The sequence below is a fragment of the Pseudophryne corroboree genome, chromosome 9, assembly GCF_028390025.1.
Source record: "Pseudophryne corroboree isolate aPseCor3 chromosome 9, aPseCor3.hap2, whole genome shotgun sequence".
In the NCBI taxonomy this organism is placed as follows: domain Eukaryota; kingdom Metazoa; phylum Chordata; class Amphibia; order Anura; family Myobatrachidae; genus Pseudophryne; species Pseudophryne corroboree.
Window position 1 is genome coordinate 307,324,105 of NC_086452.1, and position 11,564 is coordinate 307,335,668.

Genomic DNA, 11,564 nt, shown 5'->3' on the forward strand with positions numbered 1-11,564 from the left:
ACAGGTAGGTATACAATTATGGACGAGCGACTGCCGACACAGAGGTAGCTACAGCCGTGGACTACCGTACTGCGTCTGCTAGTATAGACTGGATGATAATGATATAAAAAATATATATATATCACTACTGCAGGACAGGTATATATTGTATAATGACGGACCTGCTGGACACTGTCAGCACTGCAGACTCCTAAACTACTAGTATGAAGAAGAATGAAAAAAAACCCAACACAGGTAGGTATACAATTATGGACGAGCGACTGCCAGTGCCGACACAGAGGTAGCTACAGCCGTGGACTACCGTACTGCGTCTGCTAGTATAGACTGGATGATAATGATATAAAAAATATATATATATCACTACTGCAGGACAGGTATATATTGTATAATGACGGACCTGCTGGACACTGTCAGCACTGCAGACTCCTAAACTACTAGTATGAAGAAGATAGAAAAAAAAAACCCACCACAGGTAGGTATACAATTATGGACGAGCGACTGCCAGTGCCGACACAGAGGTAGCTACAGCCGTGGACTACCGTACTGCGTCTGCTAGTATAGACTGGATGATAATGATATAAAAAATATATATATATCACTACTGCAGGACAGGTATATATTGTATAATGACGGACCTGCTGGACACTGTCAGCACTGCAGACTCCTAAACTACTAGTATGAAGAAGATAGAAAGAACAAAACCACCACAGGTAGGTATACAATTATGGACGAGCGACTGCCGACACAGAGGTAGCTACAGCCGTTGACTACCGTACTGCGTCTGCTAGTATAGACTGGATGATAATGATATAAAAAATATATATATATCACTACTGCAGGACAGGTATATATTGTATAATGACGGACCTGCTGGACACTGTCAGCACTGCAGACTCCTAAACTACTATTATGAAGAAGATAGAAAAAAAAAACCCACCACAGGTAGGTATACAATTATGGACGAGCGACTGCCGACACAGAGGTAGCTACAGCCGTGGACTACCGTACTGCGTCTGCTAGTATAGACTGGATGATAATGATATAAAATATATATATATATCACTACTGCAGGACAGGTATATATTGTATAATGACGGACCTGCTGGACACTGTCAGCACTGCAGACTCCTAAACTACTAGTATGAAGAAGATAGAAAAAAAAAAAACACCACAGGTAGGTATACAATTATGGACGAGCGACTGCCGACACAGAGGTAGCTACAGCCGTGGACTACCGTACTGCGTCTGCTAGTATAGACTGGATGATAATGATATAAAAAATATATATATATCACTACTGCAGGACAGGTATATATTGTATAATGACGGACCTGCTGGACACTGTCAGCACTGCAGACTCCTAAACTACTAGTATGAAGAAGATAGAAAAAAAAACCCAACACAGGTAGGTACACAATTATGGACGAGCGACTGCCAGTGCCGACACAGAGGTAGCTACAGCCGTGGACTACCGTACTGCGTCTGCTAGTATAGACTGGATGATAATGATATAAAATATATATATATATCACTACTGCAGGACAGGTATATATTGTATAATGACGGACCTGCTGGACACTGTCAGCACTGCAGACTCCTAAACTACTAGTATGAAGAAGATAGAAAAAAACCCCCCACCACAGGTAGGTATACAATTATGGACGAGCGACTGCCAGTGCCGACACAGAGGTAGCTACAGCCGTGGACTACCGTACTGCGTCTGCTAGTATAGACTGGATGATAATGATATAAAAAATATATATATATCACTACTGCAGGACAGGTATATATTGTATAATGACGGACCTGCTGGACACTGTCAGCACTGCAGACTCCTAAACTACTAGTATGAAGAAGATGGAAAAAAAAACCACCACAAGTAGGTATACAATTATGGACGAGCGACTGCCGACACAGAGGTAGCTACAGCCGTGGACTACCGTACTGCGTCTGCTAGTATAGACTGGATGATAATGATATAAAAAATATATATATATCACTACTGCAGGACAGGTATATATTGTATAATGACGGACCTGCTGGACACTGTTAGCACTGCAGACTCCTAAACTACTAGTATGAAGAAGATAGAAAAAAAAAACCCACCACAGGTAGGTATACAATTATGGACGAGCGACTGCCAGTGCCGACACAGAGGTAGCTACAGCCGTGGACTACCGTACTGCGTCTGCTAGTATAGACTGGATGATAATGATATAAAATATATATATATATCACTACTGCAGGACAGGTATATATTATATAATGACGGACCTGCTGGACACTGTCAGCACTGCAGACTCCTAAACTACTAGTATGAAGAAGATAGAAAAAAAAAACCCAACACAGGTAGGTATACAATTATGGACGAGCGACTGCCAGTGCCGACACAGAGGTAGCTACAGCCGTGGACTACCGTACTGCGTCTGCTAGTATAGACTGGATGATAATGATATAAAAAATATATATATATCACTACTGCAGGACAGGTATATATTGTATAATGACGGACCTGCTGGACACTGTCAGCACTGCAGACTCCTAAACTACTAGTATGAAGAAGATAGAAAAAAAAAAACCACCACAGGTAGGTATACAATTATGGACGAGCGACTGCCAGTGCCGACACAGAGTTAGCTACAGCCGTGGACTACCGTACTGCGTCTGCTAGTATAGACTGGATGATAATGATATAAAAAAAATATATATATCACTACTGCAGGACAGGTATATATTGTATAATGACGGACCTGCTGGACACTGTCAGCACTGCAGACTCCAAAACTACTAGTATGAAGAAGATAGAAAAAAAAAAACCACCACAGGTAGGTATACAATTATGGACGAGCGACTGCCGACACAGAGGTAGCTACAGCCGTGGACTACCGTACTGCGTCTGCTAGTATAGACTGGATGATAATGATATAAAAAATATATATATATCACTACTGCAGGACAGGTATATATTGTATAATGACGGACCTGCTGGACACTGTCAGCACTGCAGACTCCTAAACTACTAGTATGAAGAAGATAGAAAAAAAAACCAACACAGGTAGGTATACAATTATGGACGAGCGACTGCCAGTGCCGACACAGAGGTAGCTACAGCCGTGGACTACCGTACTGCGTCTGCTAGTATAGACTGGATGATAATGATATAAAAAATATATATATATCACTACTGCAGGACAGGTATATATTGTATAATGACGGACCTGCTGGACACTGTCAGCACTGCAGACTCCTAAACTACTAGTATGAAGAAGATAGAAAAAAAAAAACCCACCACAGGTAGGTATACAATTATGGACGAGCGACTGCCAGTGCCGACACAGAGGTAGCTACAGCCGTGGACTACCGTACTGCGTCTGCTAGTATAGACTGGATGATAATGATATAAAAAATATATATATATATCACTACTGCAGGACAGGTATATATTGTATAATGACGGACCTGCTGGACACTGTCAGCACTGCAGACTCCTAAACTACTAGTATGAAGAAGATAGAAAGAACAAAACCACCACAGGTAGGTATACAATTATGGACGAGCGACTGCCGACACAGAGGTAGCTACAGCCGTGGACAACCGTACTGCGTCTGCTAGTATAGACTGGATGATAATGATATAAAAAAAATATATATATCACTACTGCAGGACAGGTATATATTGTATAATGACGGACCTGCTGGACACTGTCAGCACTGCAGACTCCTAAACTACTATTATGAAGAAGATAGAAAAAAAAACCACCACAGGTAGGTATACAATTATGGACGAGCGACTGCCGACACAGAGGTAGCTACAGCCGTGGACTACCGTACTGCGTCTGCTAGTATAGACTGGATGATAATGATATAAAAAATATATATATATCACTACTGCAGGACAGGTATATATTGTATAATGACGGACCTGCTGGACACTGTCAGCACTGCAGACTCCTAAACTACTAGTATGAAGAAGATAGAAAAAAAAACCCCCACCACAGGTAGGTATACAATTATGGACGAGCGACTGCCAGTGCCGACACAGAGGTAGCTACAGCCGTGGACTACCGTACTGCGTCTGCTAGTATAGACTGGATGATAATGATATAAAAAATATATATATATCACTACTGCAGGACAGGTATATATTATATAATGACGGACCTGCTGGACACTGTCAGCACTGCAGACTCCTAAACTACTAGTATGAAGAAGATAGAAAAAAAAAAACCCAACACAGGTAGGTATACAATTATGGACGAGCGACTGCCAGTGCCGACACAGAGGTAGCTACAGCCGTGGACTACCGTACTGCGTCTGCTAGTATAGACTGGATGATAATGATATAAAAATATATATATATCACTACTGCAGGACAGGTATATATTGTATAATGACGGACCTGCTGGACACTGTCAGCACTGCAGACTCCTAAACTACTAGTATGAAGAAGATAGAAAAAAAAAACCCAACACAGGTAGGTATACAATTATGGACGAGCGACTGCCAGTGCCGACACAGAGGTAGCTACAGCCGTGGACTACCGTACTGCGTCTGCTAGTATAGACTGGATGATAATGATATAAAAAATATATATATATCACTACTGCAGGACAGGTATATATTGTATAATGACGGACCTGCTGGACACTGTCAGCACTGCAGACTCCAAAACTACTAGTATGAAGAAGATAGAAAAAAAAAACCCACCACAGGTAGGTATACAATTATGGACGAGCGACTGCCAGTGCCGACACAGAGGTAGCTACAGCCGTGGACTACCGTACTGCGTCTGCTAGTATAGACTGGATGATAATGATATAAAAAATATATATATATCACTACTGCAGGACAGGTATATATTGTATAATGATGGACCTGCTGGACACTGTCAGCACTGCAGACTCCTAAACTACTAGTATGAAGAAGATAGAAAAAAAAAACCACCACAAGTAGGTATACAATTATGGACGAGCGACTGCCGACACAGAGGTAGCTACAGCCGTGGACTACCGTACTGCGTCTGCTAGTATAGACTGGATGATAATGATATAAAAAATATATATATATCACTACTGCAGGACAGGTATATATTGTATAATGACGGACCTGCTGGACACTGTCAGCACTGCAGACTCCTAAACTACTAGTATGAAGAAGATAGAAAGAACAAAACCACCACAGGTAGGTATACAATTATGGACGAGCGACTGCCGACACAGAGGTAGCTACAGCCGTGGACAACCGTACTGCGTCTGCTAGTATAGACTGGATGATAATGATATAAAAAAAATATATATATCACTACTGCAGGACAGGTATATATTGTATAATGACGGACCTGCTGGACACTGTCAGCACTGCAGACTCCTAAACTACTAGTATGAAGAAGATAGAAAAAAAAACCCAACACAGGTAGGTACACAATTATGGACGAGCGACTGCCAGTGCCGACACAGAGGTAGCTACAGCCGTGGACTACCGTACTGCGTCTGCTAGTATAGACTGGATGATAATGATATAAAAAATATATATATATCACTACTGCAGGACAGGTATATATTGTATAATGACGGACCTGCTGGACACTGTCAGCACTGCAGACTCCTAAACTACTAGTATGAAGAAGATAGAAAGAACAAAACCACCACAGGTAGGTATACAATTATGGACGAGCGACTGCCGACACAGAGGTAGCTACAGCCGTGGACAACCGTACTGCGTCTGCTAGTATAGACTGGATGATAATGATATAAAAAAAATATATATATCACTACTGCAGGACAGGTATATATTGTATAATGACGGACCTGCTGGACACTGTCAGCACTGCAGACTCCTAAACTACTATTATGAAGAAGATAGAAAAAAAAAACCACCACAGGTAGGTATACAATTATGGACGAGCGACTGCCGACACAGAGGTAGCTACAGCCGTGGACTACCGTACTGCGTCTGCTAGTATAGACTGGATGATAATGATATAAAAAATATATATATATCACTACTGCAGGACAGGTATATATTGTATAATGACGGACCTGCTGGACACTGTCAGCACTGCAGACTCCTAAACTACTAGTATGAAGAAGATAGAAAAAAAAACCCCCACCACAGGTAGGTATACAATTATGGACGAGCGACTGCCAGTGCCGACACAGAGGTAGCTACAGCCGTGGACTACCGTACTGCGTCTGCTAGTATAGACTGGATGATAATGATATAAAAAATATATATATATCACTACTGCAGGACAGGTATATATTATATAATGACGGACCTGCTGGACACTGTCAGCACTGCAGACTCCTAAACTACTAGTATGAAGAAGATAGAAAAAAAAAAACCCAACACAGGTAGGTATACAATTATGGACGAGCGACTGCCAGTGCCGACACAGAGGTAGCTACAGCCGTGGACTACCGTACTGCGTCTGCTAGTATAGACTGGATGATAATGATATAAAAATATATATATATCACTACTGCAGGACAGGTATATATTGTATAATGACGGACCTGCTGGACACTGTCAGCACTGCAGACTCCTAAACTACTAGTATGAAGAAGATAGAAAAAAAAAACCCAACACAGGTAGGTATACAATTATGGACGAGCGACTGCCAGTGCCGACACAGAGGTAGCTACAGCCGTGGACTACCGTACTGCGTCTGCTAGTATAGACTGGATGATAATGATATAAAAAATATATATATATCACTACTGCAGGACAGGTATATATTGTATAATGACGGACCTGCTGGACACTGTCAGCACTGCAGACTCCAAAACTACTAGTATGAAGAAGATAGAAAAAAAAAACCCACCACAGGTAGGTATACAATTATGGACGAGCGACTGCCAGTGCCGACACAGAGGTAGCTACAGCCGTGGACTACCGTACTGCGTCTGCTAGTATAGACTGGATGATAATGATATAAAAAATATATATATATCACTACTGCAGGACAGGTATATATTGTATAATGATGGACCTGCTGGACACTGTCAGCACTGCAGACTCCTAAACTACTAGTATGAAGAAGATAGAAAAAAAAAACCACCACAAGTAGGTATACAATTATGGACGAGCGACTGCCGACACAGAGGTAGCTACAGCCGTGGACTACCGTACTGCGTCTGCTAGTATAGACTGGATGATAATGATATAAAAAATATATATATATCACTACTGCAGGACAGGTATATATTGTATAATGACGGACCTGCTGGACACTGTCAGCACTGCAGACTCCTAAACTACTAGTATGAAGAAGATAGAAAAAAAACCCACCACAGGTAGGTATACAATTATGGACGAGCGACTGCCGACACAGAGGTAGCTACAGCCGTGGACTACCGTACTGCGTCTGCTAGTATAGACTGGATGATAATGATATAAAAAATATATATATATATATCACTACTGCAGGACAGGTATATATTGTATAATGACGGACCTGCTGGACACTGTCAGCACTGCAGACTCCTAAACTACTAGTATGAAGAAGATAGAAAAAAAAAACCCACCACAGGTAGGTATACAATTATGGACGAGCGACTGCCAGTGCCGACACAGAGGTAGCTACAGCCGTGGACTACCGTACTGCGTCTGCTAGTATAGACTGGATGATAATGATATAAAAAATATATATATATCACTACTGCAGGACAGGTATATATTATATAATGACGGACCTGCTGGACACTGTCAGCACTGCAGACTCCTAAACTACTAGTATGAAGAAGATAGAAAAAAAAAAAACCAACACAGGTAGGTATACAATTATGGACGAGCGACTGCCAGTGCCGACATAGAGGTAGCTACAGCCGTGGACTACCGTACTGCGTCTGCTAGTATAGACTGGATGATAATGATATAAAAAATATATATATATCACTACTGCAGGACAGGTATATATTGTATAATGACGGACCTGCTGGACACTGTCAGCACTGCAGACTCCTAAACTACTAGTATGAAGAAGATAGAAAAAAAAAAACCACCACAGGTAGGTATACAATTATGGACGAGCGACTGCCGACACAGAGGTAGCTACAGCCGTGGACTACCGTACTGCGTCTGCTAGTATAGACTGGATGATAATGATATAAAAAATATATATATATCACTACTGCAGGACAGGTATATATTGTATAATGACGGACCTGCTGGACACTGTCAGCACTGCAGACTCCTAAACTACTAGTATGAAGAAGATAGAAAAAAAAAAACCACCACAGGTAGGTATACAATTATGGACGAGCGACTGCCGACACAGAGGTAGCTACAGCCGTGGACTACCGTACTGCGTCTGCTAGTATAGACTGGATGATAATGATATAAAAAAAATATATATATCACTACTGCAGGACAGGTATATATTGTATAATGACGGACCTGCTGGACACTGTCAGCACTGCAGACTCCTAAACTACTAGTATGAAGAAGATAGAAAAAAAAAACCCACCACAGGTAGGTATACAATTATGGACGAGCGACTACCGACACAGAGGTAGCTACAGCCGTGGACTACCGTACCGCGTCTGCTAGTATAGACTGGATGATAATGATATAAAAAAAATATATATATCACTACTGCAGGACAGGTATATATTGTATAATGACAGACCTGCTGGACACTGTCAGCACTGCAGACTCCTAAACTACTAGTATGAAGAAGATAGAAAAAAAAACCCACCACAGGTAGGTATACAATTATGGACGAGCGACTGCCGACACAGAGGTAGCTACAGCCGTGGACTACCGTACTGCGTCTGCTAGTATAGACTGGATGATAATGATATAAAAAATATATATATATCACTACTGCAGGACATGTATATATTGTATAATGACGGACCTGCTGGACACTGTCAGCACTGCAGACTCCTAAACTACTAGTATGAAGAAGATAGAAAAAAAAAAACCACCACAGGTAGGTATACAATTATGGACGAGCGACTGCCGACACAGAGGTAGCTACAGCCGTAGACTACCGTACTGCGTCTGCTAGTATAGACTGGATGATAATGATATAAAAAATATATATATATCACTACTGCAGGACAGGTATATATTGTATAATGACGGACCTGCTGGACACTGTCAGCACTGCAGTCTCCTAAACTACTAGTATGAAGAAGATAAAAAAAAAAAAAAACACCACAGGTAGGTATACAATTATGGACGAGCAACTGCCGACACAGAGGTAGCTACAGCCGTGGACTACCGTATTGCGTCTGCTAGTATAGACTGGATGATAATGATATAAAAAAAAAAAATATATATATATCACTACTGCAGGACAGGTATATATTGTATAATGACGGACCTGCTGGACACTGTCAGCACTGCAGACTCCTAAACTACTAGTATGAAGAAGATAGAAATATAATGAATGACGGACCTGCTGGACACTGTCAGCAGAATGCGTTTATAGAATAAAAAAAAAAACACCACACGAGTGTTTAACTTTTTCAGGCAGACAATTTACTGGTGGTTACTGCTGGTCAGTCACACTGGCACTCTGGCAGCAAGTGTGCACTGTTAAATATGTACTCCTGCTATAACTGCTCCCCAGTCTCCCCCACAATTAAGCTGTGTGAGCAGTGAGCACTACTCAGCACAGTCAGATATACATAGATGATATTATCATGCAGCACACTGAGGCTGAGCACAGATATGGTATGTGACTGTGTATCGTTTTTTTTCAGGCAGAGAACGGATTATATTAAATAATAAATAAAACTGGTGGTCACTAGTATAACTATCAGCAAAACTCTGCACTCTCTGAGTACTCCTAATGCTCCAGTAAATCAAGTGTCTCACTCTCTATCTAAACGGAGAGGACGCCAGCCACGTCCTCTCCCTATCAATCTCAATGCACGTGTGAAAATGGCGGCGACGCGCGGCTCCTTATATAGAATCCGAGTCTCGCGATAGAATACGAGCCTCGCGAGAATCCGACAGCGGGATGATGACGTTCGGGCGCGCTCGGGTTAGCCGAGCAAGGCGGGAAGATCCGAGTCTGCCTCGGACCCGTGTAAAAAGCGTGAAGTTCGGGGTGTTTCGGTTTCCGAGAAACCGAACCCGCTCATCACTAATACTGAGCCCTTGCTAATATGGTGTGTGAGTTTGAGATTGTTCTCATTGGTGTTCAATTCCTCAATAAATGTAAGTAATAATTTTCTGTCTCCTTCCCATATTAGGATGATATCATCGATGTAGCGCCACCACGCAACTACATGCCGTGTATACTTCTCGTTGTTTGGATGCATCACAATTTCCCTCTCCCACCAGCCTAAGTACAGGTTTGCATACGTTGGTGCACAGGCTGCGCCCATCACTGTACCGCGAGTTTGAAGGTAAAACCTGTCGTTAAAGGTGAAATAGTTCCTCGTTAATATAAATTCCAATAGTTCAATTAATAGGTCATGGAACTCATTGTTGCCAGCCAGTTCGAGAAAGTATCTGACTGCTTTTATGCCGATTTGATGTTTAATACTGGTGTAGAGCGACTCTACATCGAGTGTTACCAACAGATGGTCGTCATCTAATTGGACATCATGTAGTTTTTGAAGTACATCTGTTGTGTCACGCAAGTACGAGGGAAGATTTAATACATGTTGTCGTAAGTGCAGATCCAAAAAGGTGCTCGGTTTTTCCAGAATTCCACCCTGTCCCGATACAATTGGTCGTCCTGGTGGTACGGTAATGTTTTTATGAACCTTCGGTAGAAGATATAGTGTGGGCGTTTTGGGTTTGGTGGTCGTTAAGTACTCAGTTTCCTCCTTGGTTAGAGTGCCTTGAGAGTATGCCCGATCTAGAATCCTATTGAGGGCGATCCTAAAGTTGTCTGTTGGATCGAACATTATTTGTTTATAACACTGTGTATCCCCCAATTGTCTCATTGCTTCAATGATATACATTGATTTGGGCCAAAGAACAATATTGCCCCCCTTGTCAGAGGGCTTGATCACTATATCAGACCAGGACTGTATTTCTCGCTGAGATCTCCTTTCCATTTTGCTTAGATTGTTGCCATGAGATGGCTTAGATTTGGACTTGGTGTATATTTTGTCTAGGTCATGGGCTACTAATTCTTGAAATACTCTAGTTTCAGGTGAGATATGCTCAGGAGGAAAGAAAGTTGTTTTTTTCTTGCATTTGGGTCTTGTAGAAATGCCTGTTGATTCCAAATCGCCAGTCTGAAGTTCCTCTAGTACTGCTAGAGCCTCTATCTCTTCTGTAGTGAGTGGTTCATCTGTTAAATTGTGTTCTGTATCGTTTGCCAACAGAGATTCTTGACACATTGAGAAGAATTTTCTGAGAAGTAGTTTCCGCCCAAAAAGTTTAAAATCCTTTTCCCAATGGAAGCGATTCAGCGGTTGTGTAGGCGAGAAGGTTAAACCTTTAGATAAGAGAGTGATATGGTCATCAGTGAGGATTTTGTCTGAGAGATTAATAACTCTGAGATTATCCTCCTGTGTTACTTCCTCCTGTTGTTTCTGACTGGGTATCTGGGTTCCCAATTGGTTTGTTCGCGTTGGTTTTTTGATCCCCCTC